The sequence below is a fragment of the Periophthalmus magnuspinnatus genome, chromosome 22 (genome assembly GCF_009829125.3).
Source record: "Periophthalmus magnuspinnatus isolate fPerMag1 chromosome 22, fPerMag1.2.pri, whole genome shotgun sequence".
Taxonomy (NCBI): domain Eukaryota; kingdom Metazoa; phylum Chordata; class Actinopteri; order Gobiiformes; family Gobiidae; genus Periophthalmus; species Periophthalmus magnuspinnatus.
In genome coordinates this window covers 28414374-28426614 of record NC_047147.1, presented here as the reverse complement: position 1 = coordinate 28426614, position 12241 = coordinate 28414374, and positions in this window count along the sequence as shown.

Below are 12241 nucleotides of genomic sequence, written 5' to 3'. Positions count from 1 at the left end.
AAAGGACAGAAGAGAGTCCTGAGATGTGCATGTTTACAGGTTTTATAGGGTCTCCCAATGTGTGTATGTGTGTGTGTGTGTGTGTGTGTGTGTGTGTGTGGGTGTGTGGGTGGGGGTGTGTGTGTGTGTGTGAGAGAGAGAGTGGGGGTCACACAGTCCTGAGATGTGGCTTTAACCAAAATGATCCGGACATAGCTGTTGTCTTATTGTCTTACTGTCCACATAGCGTCCTGCTGATCCTCCATATCTATTGTTGGACAGGTCTTATTTACCTTAACATTAGTAAATAAAGATACCAGTTTAATGTAGCTGCACTGCAACAAAATACCACAGCAGATGAACAGAACCGTTTGAGTCCTGGTTCGGTCCTGGTTCAGTCCTGGTTCAGTCCTGGTTTAGTCTTGGTTTAGTCTTGATTTAGTAAAATAAAAATGCGTTTATTCGATGTATTGTAATGATCTGATGTGTTGTTTTTTTAGCGCAGGGTCCACACCTTTTGTTTGTTTATGTGTCGTTGTTATTTGTGTGTGTTGCTATGACGACACCTTGACATGCAGGTTCCACTTCCAGTTGCTGGTCAGTGCGGAGGATTTGTAACTTATTAATGTTCATATCTCAAACACAATAGTGAAATAAAAACACCAGGATCACGTAGAACGGGTCCACACGAACATATCACCACCAAAATGATGAGTCTGACAGCAGCAGTTACAGAGAGAGGAGACACAGTTTTTCAATGTAAAGTGAATTGGAGCCAGAGTCGCCGGATGTGCAGCCCATGATCACTTCCTGTTTGGAACGTGTCGGCAGCAGGATAGTTATGTCCATTTATATAAACAGTGTATGGTTTCCTCACACCAGAACACTGCAGGATTAACATAGTGAATTTACACAAATCACTACGACTCACACACAAGCACGGAAATATTTATTTAAATTCATTGCAGATTCATTTTCCTATTTCAAGTCATTTAAACCAAGGCTCGAATTTTTGTGGTTTATAAACTTTTTATAATTTGAGTCATTTCAGATTAAGTCCATAATATATGGTTCAGGTTTAGTCCTGGTCTAGTCCTCCTCTAGTTCTACTTTTGTCATAGTTTATTCCTCCTTTAGTCCCCTTTTAGTCCCCCTTTAGTCCTCCTTTAGTCCCCCTTTAGTCCTCCTTTAGTCTTCCTTTAGTCCTCCTTTAGTCCTCCTTTAGTCCCCCTTTAGTCCTCCTTTAGTCCCCCTTTAGTCCTCCTTTAGTCCTCCTTTAGTCCTCCTTTAGTCCTCCTTTAGCCGTCGGACACTAAGTGGTGAAGTCAATTGACGGAAATGTAACCGAGAGAATCCGGTCATTTTTCAAAATAAAAGATTTTTCAAAATAAACGATTGTTCAGACTCAGATAATAAATACAACGGAAATAATTCATTATTTCTTGGACGGCCGGTGGCCCGGGACTAATTGATCCACGGACCGGTGGTTGGGGACCACTGCTCTACAGTACAGTACTCTGCAGTACAGTGCAGTACTTTACAATACAGTACAGTACAGTACAGTACTTTGCAGTAGTCGTCAGTTGTACACGTCGCTACTGCAGAGAGTGTAAAGTGTGTAAACTGTTCACTCTCAGACTTTCACTCTGTACTTCTGTACTCTGTACTTCTGTACTCTGTACTGTGTACTCTGTACTGTGTACTCTGTACTGTATACTCTGTGTACTCTGTACTGTATACTCTGTGTACTCTGTACTGTGTACTCTGTGTGTGAAATTAACAAAAAAATGATAAAACATGGATATTTTCAGCATTGGCCATGAATCATTTACATCATTTCAAACATCATGTGTTTGTTTATGTTCATTCTTGACCTGTTTTATTTGCACAGTATTTAAATCCTTGGAATGTTCCATATGTTGATTATTTTCACACAGTTATAGACGTGAAAAAATGACCTTGAATAAAACATTAAAAAGATGATGAAAGGTGAAAATGGAGATTAACTTATATATTAACTCAACTTATATATCGTTGTTGTGGAAAAAATACAGTTCTAGTTGAAAAGTGATCCATTTGTGAAGATCAGTGAAGTTTGAAATACAGAAAAAAGGTTTATTGTTTGTTCCATCAGATACAGACAAGACAGGGCCCTGGACACAGACAGGACAGGACGGGGCCCTGGACACAGACTGGACAGGACGGGGCCCTGGACACAGACTGGACAGGACGGGGCCCTGGACACAGACAGGACGGGGCCCTGGACACAGACTGGACAGGACAGGGCCCTGGACACAGACTGGGAGCATTTCAGCGTCTCCACCGTCTCCGTCCACGTCTCCGTCCACGTCCAGCCTCAGTTCCTGATCATCTGAGCTCTGCTGTTTTATCCCAGAACGACAAAGACACAAATCAGAGACTTTTGTCCCATATGATAATGAACTTTTACACTTGGACAGAACATCAGAGAGTCTCCTGTGGGAGACAGAGCTTCACATGTGAATGAGTCTGACACAGATCAAATACTTTAAAGACATAGACCATAGACTTTACATGTAAACTCCACACTCCTGACGCCCCGGTGTGAACGCACCAGCAGAGAGGGTTTTCCCGGCCGCACTTACATTCACGCTCCCGGTTACTTTTTCGGTAATTTCGTGTGAAATGTGATTGCGTTCTTATGTGTACTGTTAATGCAGACTTTATAATATAAAAGGAACTTGTCAAGATCTAATTTCCAAGGTTATTAATTACCCATTTTAGAGTACGATTTGATCTCTGCTTCCTAAAATCCATGTACAAAATAAGATTGCACATTCAGTGACATATCTGTTTATTTGATAGTGCTGTGCATGTATAATTTAGACAAATTATATGGTGGATCATTGTAAGAATGGTAGATAAATGGCAAAATTCTGTCAATATATAAATTAAAATATATGTGTGTCTATATAATTTATTATATAATATTAATACATTATATTGTATTATACACACGTACATTAAAATTTTGTCCAATTAACATAAAACTTGGTCAGTCACGGGGGACACAAAGGGATACAGGGGGATGGGAGGGCATTTGACACAGTGGAAGACTTGCATGACCATTTATATTGTCACTTCTCATTCCAGCTGTTGTATGAAGTGCCGTTTCTGCAATTTTGTGGGTTCAAGCCAAGACGTTCTACTAAGGCATCATCAACTTGGGCACAGAAGAGGATTTCATTGGCCCTGCATTCACTGCGTTTGCACATTCAAGACAAGAGGTGCATTAAGATCTCATCTCAGCAGATCACACAATAGGACTGTGAAAAGGCAGGACATATTCACCTTCTTTTGTGATTTATGTGAATTTAAGGATATTTGCTCACACTATATTTCTCATCTCCTGAGACACTTAAAAGAGAAAGAGACTGTGTGCTGTCCATTCCAACATTGTGATTTTGCCACTAACAATTCAAGAACATTTAGTGCCCACATAAGCAAGAAGCACAGAAACTCAAAGGATATAAAAAATTGTCTTAGAGGACTATCTCATGATCATAATCCTGAAAGTACCTCCTCTGAGCAGCCTGTAGATACGTCTGAGGAGACAGACTTTACAAAGTGATTCAGATCGACTTTCAAATGAGACAGAGGACAATGACTGTGTAAATTATGTGTCTCTTGAACACAAAGCCGCTCGCCTTTTTTTGTGTATGCAAACACTGTTGCATGTTTCAAAAAGTTCACTGCAAAAGATTATTGAAGAAATTAATGAAATTTTAAACTTTTCTAAATTTCATTCAGTTCAAAGATTTAAGGAGGTGCTTGCTCAGCAGAATATTAAGGTAGATGATGGTGTAGTTAAAAATATCATTGATGCATTTTTTAAAACCAATCCATTAATTGTATTCACTGATCCAAAAGGTACCTTATCTTCTGATTACAAGAGAAATGTCTACTTTAGGGATCACTTCCCTATAATCACACCTAGAGTACACCTACAAAACAACTCAAAGGAATACATTTGTGTATGTCTCACTTATTGACGTTTTGGAGAGTTTATTGAAACAAGAATATTTTTTTTACGAGAAGTTGTTTTTTGGGGAAAGTGATGAAGTAGGCCGATATGAATCTTTTAGAGATGGACAATATTTCAAAAACAGTCAATTAGAATTAAATGACATCTGTTGCCGCTGGATTGGTTGTCAAATATCGTTGCCTGAAGGAACCAGGAAGTGGCTCAGGATATGCTGGATGGGACAAAAGTATTAAGTGTAAGCTTGGCAACTACCGCTCCAAACTGCGTGAGGCTGGCTGTAATGAGGTTGCAGTCAATCGAAAAAGAGGGAGAGGAGATGACAGTGACCCCAATAGATTCATTTTAAAGAAACCAAAACGTGGTGAAGTTAACTTTATCCCTCAGCATCCAGAAAACTATGATGATTCTTCTTTAGAACAAGAGCGATGCCTCTTGGTGGACGAATTAAAGAAGAGGGGGAAGGACATGGCTCTGATCAGACAAAAGATGGACCTCACATTTTCGCTGAGGAGAAAGGAAATCGTGGAGATGCAGCCTTTGGTCAAGGAAGTACAGGAGAGATGGCCAGCTCTCTTCTTGAAAGAACAGGTAAAGATGTTTTCACATTCACACAATTTGTGCTTATGAGTATAGATCCTTAATACTGTGTTTTTGTTTTGTTTTTTTCTTGTATGTGTGTAAGATCTGTGCAGAGTTTATGCACATTACCACTAAGGACCTGTTGGAGACCTTCATGACTGCCCTTGATACTTACTCTATTCAACTGATTAAACTGTTCCGGGCCAGAAAAGGAGCTTTCAACAATGAAATTGATCTTCTCCTACAGAGGTTTGACAATCAGGTAATTCACTTTTTATCTATAGTAAGACATTTTTGAATTATAGTTTATATTTTTACATGATCTGTCATAAACACTCAGTGATAAACTAATCTGTATGAGGGTGTGCACATTTCTCTATAAATAAAATACAGAGTTAAGGAAATAATGTTTAACCATGATTATCAATAAACCAAATAATCTATCCAGCCCCAAAACTAAATAATGTCAATTTTAGAAACAATAAGTAATTTAAATCAAATGTATATAAAAAAACAACTGAAAAATACCAAATAAACATTTGCCTGTTTATATAAGTAAGCTTTCATAAATGTAATTTATTTGTTCACATAATAGAAGAGGCATAGACCTGCTTCTGAACTTAAAATAACAATTTATTGTAATAGTCAAATTGAGAATTGGGACTGACTGGCTCTCATTTATTATTCATTTGTGTTTTAGATGTCAAACATTGTCCAGCATCGGCGAACCATTTCTCTTGAAGGATTATATCCATATTTGTTCGGGACACAGAGAGCAAACTGTTTTTGACCTGCCTGGTGAGTTAAAGTTCACACAAATTATGCCTTAATTGATTTCAAATATTTAAAATATTACTGGGTTGCTATAACTGTTATTGAGAGATAGATATTTATTTTATTATCCTTTTTTTTACAGGACACAGATCCAGTTGAGAGGTCCACCAAAGGTGTGAAGGTGGGAATCCTTGCTGTTCTGGAAGACTCCAATGGACCTGCTTCAGAGCCCACTGTTGTCAACATTGGCATTGTGTTAGAAGAGGACATCATTCTTGCTGATCTGCCAGACCTTCCTACTGCCTGTACCTACCTTTTTGGACTTCTTTATGGACTAAATATAGAATTTCCAAAGGAGCACAGGTACACATTTGAAGTTATCCAACATATTTTCATGGAACTGACTCCTACCTGCTCCCAGTGAGTGAGAAGCTTAAAAACTAAGCTCTTAGTCTAAAGTCCTTAGACAGAAGGTGCGTTCACACCGGCGCGTCAGGTGCGTCGAGTTTACATGTAAAGTCAATGGTGGATCCGCATCTTAAACGCAGCGTGGCAAGATGCTCGTCCACCATTGACTTTACATGTAAACTCGACGCACCTGACGCACCGTGTGAACGCACCATAAGAGCTTCATTTTTAAGCTTGATTACATCTTCAGTGACTCTATTCTACATGTTAAGGCACTGTAAGAAAAAGTTACTAAAATAAGACACACTTATTGTGAAATTGCATTCCTTTGTTTGAAGAATTTGTAAAATTTATATTACTTTTCAATAGATAAAAGTATTTTAGGGTTTTAGCTTGGACAGTGTAAGTTACAGAGCATATGCACAAATGTAACATTTTATATTGTTCAAATATACAGTTGAACGTGCATTTCATGTACAATAATTTGTACATTGTTAATAAAGTTTGTTACTTCAGCTGGTTATGTCCTTTTTACTAAATTAATAAAAACAATTGCAAATTAGAGAAAATGTATTGTGCAAACATTAGAAAATAAATTGAGTGAGCAAAAGAAAATGCATTGTGATTGTGATGATAAATGTTTTGAGGCAATGATAAAAAGTCAGAGAAGTAAAATAAAATGCATTGTGCTCATGATGAGTAATAAGTTCTGCTACCAAAAAAAATTTATTTGTTCTAACAAATAAAAATAAGTACAGGAAAATGTGAAAGATGAATTGTGTGAACAAAATAATTTAAGTTGGAGCAACTTAAATCCATAACTAAAAAAAGTGAAGGCAACCTGTTGCCTTAAGTTTTTGAGTTGAAATAGCCTTTTTTTTTTTTACAGTGTACAGACCCAGGACACGCTGGAGGGACTATGTCTCTCTGGGAACGCCTTGGGGTCCCACCGGAGGAGCTGGAGGACGTGTCTGGGGTGAGGGAAGTTTGGGGAGTCCCTGGTTAGACTGATGCCCCCGCGACCCGGCCCCGGAGGAGAGGAAGAAAATGGATGGATGGGCCGCGTCTAGTGACAGATCTAATGTTATTCAGGAAAACCAAAAAGGCAGTCCTGTTTTAGTCCTGCCTTTAGAGACCTACAGCCATGTTAAAATGCTAGCACAGCCCTAGGTCTGTCTTAGTCCTGTTTTAGTCCTGTTTTAGTCCTGCCTTTAGAGACCTACAGCCATGTTAAAATGCTAGCACAGCCCTAGGTCTGTCTTAGTCCTGGTTTAGTCCTGTTTTAGTCCTGTTTTAGTCCTGCCTTTAGAGACCTACAGCCATGTTAAAATGCTAGCACAGCCCTAGGTCCGTCTTAGTCCTGTTTTAGTCCTGTTTTAGTCCTGGTTTAGGTCTGCTTTTAGTAACCTACAGCCATGTTAAACGCCAACATACCCCTAGGTCTTTTCACAGATCAAACCTTATTTAGGACGACCAAAAAGGCAGTCCTAGTTTAGTTCCGGTTTAGTCTCAGTTTAGTCGTGGTGCAGTCTTGCATTAGTCCCGGTTTAATCCCGGTTTAATTCCGGTTTAGTCGTGGTTTAGTTCTGGTTTACTGCTCCAGCCCTTCCTTCTCTTCCTGTAAAACTTCATTCAAAAATGTCACCATTTGTCTGCAGGACAATTGGAAGTACAGCTCCGTGTAAACTTTTTCCATCGTTTCATTCTCTTGCCGCATTTGTTCATTTTCATGTTCCTGATTTTGATTTTTGACCAGTGACAGCTCCTGTTCTTTCTTCACCCTCCACAATCTGAAACGCTCCTTCTTTAAGTCGTCATTACTTTGACATTTTAACTTGTTGAAATCGTCCTTTACCGAGTGAGCCTCTTTGATTTCCCACTGCAGTTTATGAATTCCTCTGTACAAACTGTAGAGCCTTTCGTGTGGTTCTGTGTCACATCTCTGCACCACTTCCTGAGACTCTTTAAGTTTGAGCAGTTTGCCGTAAATGAGGTCAAGTTTCTCGTTCAATTCCTTCTGTTTAGCTTTCTTAAGCTCCAATTCCTGATCAATTCTCTTATGAGTGTCAGACATGACTGTACTGTTTATCATTTTGCTTTTCATTTGGTCAATTTCTTGCTCAATTTCGTGATTTGATGTCTTTAGACGCTCTATCTCGCAGAGTCTTTGGTCGTATTTGGACGCTAGCAGTTTTTCTACGTTGTAATCTTCAGTGATTTTGCGAAGATGTTCCTTCATCTGTTCAAGTTTGCTTTTCAGGTCGCTGTTCTTCATCTCCAAGTCTGCGTATTTCTTCTTCCAAACCCCATTTTCAGCCAATTTCTCAGTCATCACAGATATTTGTTCCTGTAAGGTGCGATTTTCCTCTGTTTCTGACGCAACGTGGCTCTGTTTCCACCCTCCTTCTTGAGGCAGTTTTGATCTGAAGCCTTCAAACTCCTCTTGCAAACTCGCTCTCGTTGCGTGATCCGAAATCTCTTGTCGCAAATTTAGATATGTATCTTCGACCGTTAAAGGTTTCTGCTTTTTCTCAACCTTCATTAGTCTCGAGCCCTCTTTCTCTACGACGTATTTCCTTTGCTTCAGCACCTTCTTCTCAGTTTGTAGCATTTCCGAATGAATTTTTATCAAGCGAGGGTCTTTAATCTCTTTATTCAGTGTGTGGATTTCGCGAAGCAAGCCAGAGTACTCCATCCTCGCGTTATCCGAATTGTTTTTACGTTTCACCTTCTGAGACTCGACGATCTTCTTCAGCTCGTTGCGAAGTTTCTCTTGTTCCTTGAGTAACTTGTTGATTTTGGCGTTGATCTTTGCCGTGTTCTTGTTACTATCCTTACGACAATCGGACAAGGCTTTTAGGTCGCTAATTTCGTTCTGTATCGATTCAATTTCCTGCTGAACTGTATCATTATAACTCCGAATATTCGATATCAGCAACTGTTTTTGTTTATATCCAAATTCTATTATCTTGTCCGCGTCGTATTGTTTTGTTATTTTCAGAAGATGTTCCGTTAACTGCTCATTTTCTTTCATCAAAACACCTTCCAGCTTTGCCAACGCTCCACTTTTTCGTCTCAAATTCCTCTCCACAGCCAATTTCTGTGTCATGCTTGATATTTTGTCATAGACACGTTTGGCATCTTCTAGATTCTGATTATACTCAGTTACTAACTCAAGGTGGCGCTGTTTCCAGTCTACACTTTGAGATAATTTGGATTTCAAGCTCTCAAACTCACCTCTCTGGCTTTTTAAGATCTCAATCTCAACTTCTGGTCGTTCTCTGGCGGGTTCGTAGTTTTGCGGGAGCCGCTCCTTCCTCTCTGTAAGGGCTTTGTTTTCTTTAAGAGCCGCTTCCACCACAAGTTTGAGGAAAATAAATGTCTCTCTCCCGCTACAAGCCTCTAGGATCTCTTGTCGTAGAGTGACGTTTTTTTTCTGGAGAGAGTCCAGGATCAATTGAAAGACCTCACAAGAGTCGGTCAAGTCACTCGGATGTTGCTCCAAGGCTTGACCGATCCATGGGTCGTCTCCCATTTCTAAACGATACATTTTTAGTGATGTTTTTCGACTACGCTTTTGAATTTGTAGGTTAATATTTGACAAATAAATGCAAATATTCAAAGCTCAACTGACTCTGGGTAATATGAATTATCTTCAAGAATCGTGCTCGCTCTGCTCTGCTGTGTCAACTGTGGTGAGTTGATTGTTAGTCGTCTGGTCTCGGCACCTCACCCTTACTACACAGCGGTAGTGATGTCTTTAAGTCCTTTGATGACTTTAAGTCCTTTGATGACTTTAAGTCCTTTGTGGTGTTCATAACGGAAGCCGACCAATCAGAGAGCTCGGAGTTCAACCCGGTTTCCTAGCAACCGAGAGGCTGCGTTTCCGTGACGTCGTCGAGAGCTCTGTGATTGGCCGTTTTCAGATTCTAGAACGCGACGACGTCATTCTCCCAAGAGTCAGATGAACATACAAAGATTCATTTTGTTTTAAAATATTGAATCGCTATGGAAACAGTCAAACTTCTGCATTCATTCTGAAACCCAGTGATCGATTAAAAATAAAAATGCGTTTATTCGATGTATTGTAATGATCTGATGTGTTGTTTTTTTAGCGCAGGGTCCACACCTTTTGTTTGTTTATGTGTCGTTGTTATTTGTGTGTGTTGCTATGACGACACCTTGACATGCAGGTTCCACTTCCAGTTGCTGGTCAGTGCGGAGGATTTGTAACTTATTAATGTTCATATCTCAAACACAATAGTGAAATAAAAACACCAGGATCACGTAGAACGGGTCCACACGAACATATCACCACCAAAATGATGAGTCTGACAGCAGCAGTTACAGAGAGAGGAGACACAGTTTTTCAATGTAAAGTGAATTGGAGCCAGAGTCGCCGGATGTGCAGCCCATGATCACTTCCTGTTTGGAACGTGTCGGCAGCAGGATAGTTATGTCCATTTATATAAACAGTGTATGGTTTCCTCACACCAGAACACTGCAGGATTAACATAGTGAATTTACACAAATCACTACGACTCACACACAAGCACGGAAATATTTATTTAAATTCATTGCAGATTCATTTTCCTATTTCAAGTCATTTAAACCAAGGCTAGATCTTTTGCGGTTTCTAAACTTTTTATAATTTGAGTCATTTTAGATAGATTAAGTCCATAGTATATGGTTCAGGTTTAGTCCTAGTTTAGTCCTGGTTTAGTCCTGGTCTAGTCCTGGTCTAGTCCTCCTCTAGTTCTAGTTTTGTCATAGTTTAGTCCTCCTTTAGTCCTCCTGACGCAGAAATACACGTACATTGCTGTAAAGTTGTAACGTAAAGGCGGCGTGGGGCGGGCCGTCGGACACCAAGTGGTGAAGTCAAGTGACGGAAATGTAACCGAGAGAATCCGATCATTTTTCATCAAAACACCTTCCAGCTAGTTTAGTCATAGTTTATTCCTTTAGTCCCCCTTTAGTCCCCCTTTAGTCCCCCTTTAGTCCTCCTTTAGTCCCCCTTTAGTCCCCCTTTAGTCCCCCTTTAGTCCTCCTTTAGTCCCCCTTTAGTCCCCCTTTAGTCCTCCTTTAGTCCTCCTTTAGCCGTCGGACACCAAGTGGTGAAGTCAAGTGACGGAAATGTAACCGAGAGAATCCGATCATTTTTCATCAAAACACCTTCCAGCTAGTTTAGTCATAGTTTATTCCTTTAGTCCCCCTTTAGTCCCCCTTTAGTCCCCCTTTAGTCCTCCTTTAGTCCTCCTTTAGTCCTCCTTTAGTCCCCCTTTAGTCCTCCTTTAGTCCTCCTTTAGTCCCCCTTTAGTCCCCCTTTAGTCCCCCTTTAGTCCTCCTTTAGTCCTCCTTTAGTCCCCCTTTAGTCCTCCTTTAGTCCTCCTTTAGTCCCCCTTTAGTCCCCCTTTAGTCCTCCTTTAGTCCTCCTTTAGTCCTCCTTTAGTCCCCCTTTAGTCCCCCTTTAGTCCTCCTTTAGTCCTCCTTTAGCCGTCGGACACTAAGTGGTGAAGTCAAGTGACGGAAATGTAACCGAGAGAATCCGGTCATTTTTCAAAATAAACGATTGTTCAGACTCAGATAATAAATACAACGGAAATAATTAATTATTTCTTGGACGGCCGGTGGCCCGGGACTAATTGATCCACGGATCGGTGGTTGGGGACCACTGCTCTACAGTACAGTACTCTGCAGTACAGTACTCTGCAGTACAGTGCAGTACTTTACAATACAGTACAGTACAGTATGTGTGTGGGGGTAAGTGTGTGTGTGTGTGAGTGTGTAGAATGATTAATTGTGCATAAAAACAGCAGCATGGACTTTACAAGAGTTCGTGAGGCTGTTTGGGACTTTGGTGATGGACCCAGAAAAGTTACATAATACACCTTTAAAACCAGCCATGAAATTGTAAATGATGATTCAGACGTAGTAACGGCTCAATGAAGAGTCAGGGTCATGGCTTTAATTAAGTCTTTACTCAGTTTGAAACATTCTTTAAAAACTATTTGTTCAATAAACATAAAATCTTGCAAATTAAAAATGTAAAAAATGATGCTGAGTGAGTTTTTGAGGCGGGACAGGAGGATGGAGTGGCTGATTGTGTCGAAGGCTACAGTGAGGTCCAAGAGGATGAGGATGGAGAGGTGGCCAGAGTCGGAGGAGAGGAGGAGATCATTTGTAACTTTGAGCAGAGCTGTTTCGGTGCTGTGTTTGGGACGGACGCCGGACTGGAAGGGTTCATAGAGACTGTTTGAGGTGAGGTGGGTTTGAAGTTGGGCGGCGACGACACGTTCCAGGATTTTAGACAGAAAGGGAAGGTTGGATATGGGACGGAAATTTGCACAGTTATCAGGGTCAAGGTTGGGTTTTTTGAGGATGGGGGTGATAGCAGCTCGAGAGACTGTGGGACAGAACCGGAGCAGAGGGAGGAGTTTATGATTTGGGTGATCAGTGGAGAGAGGACAGGAAGACAGG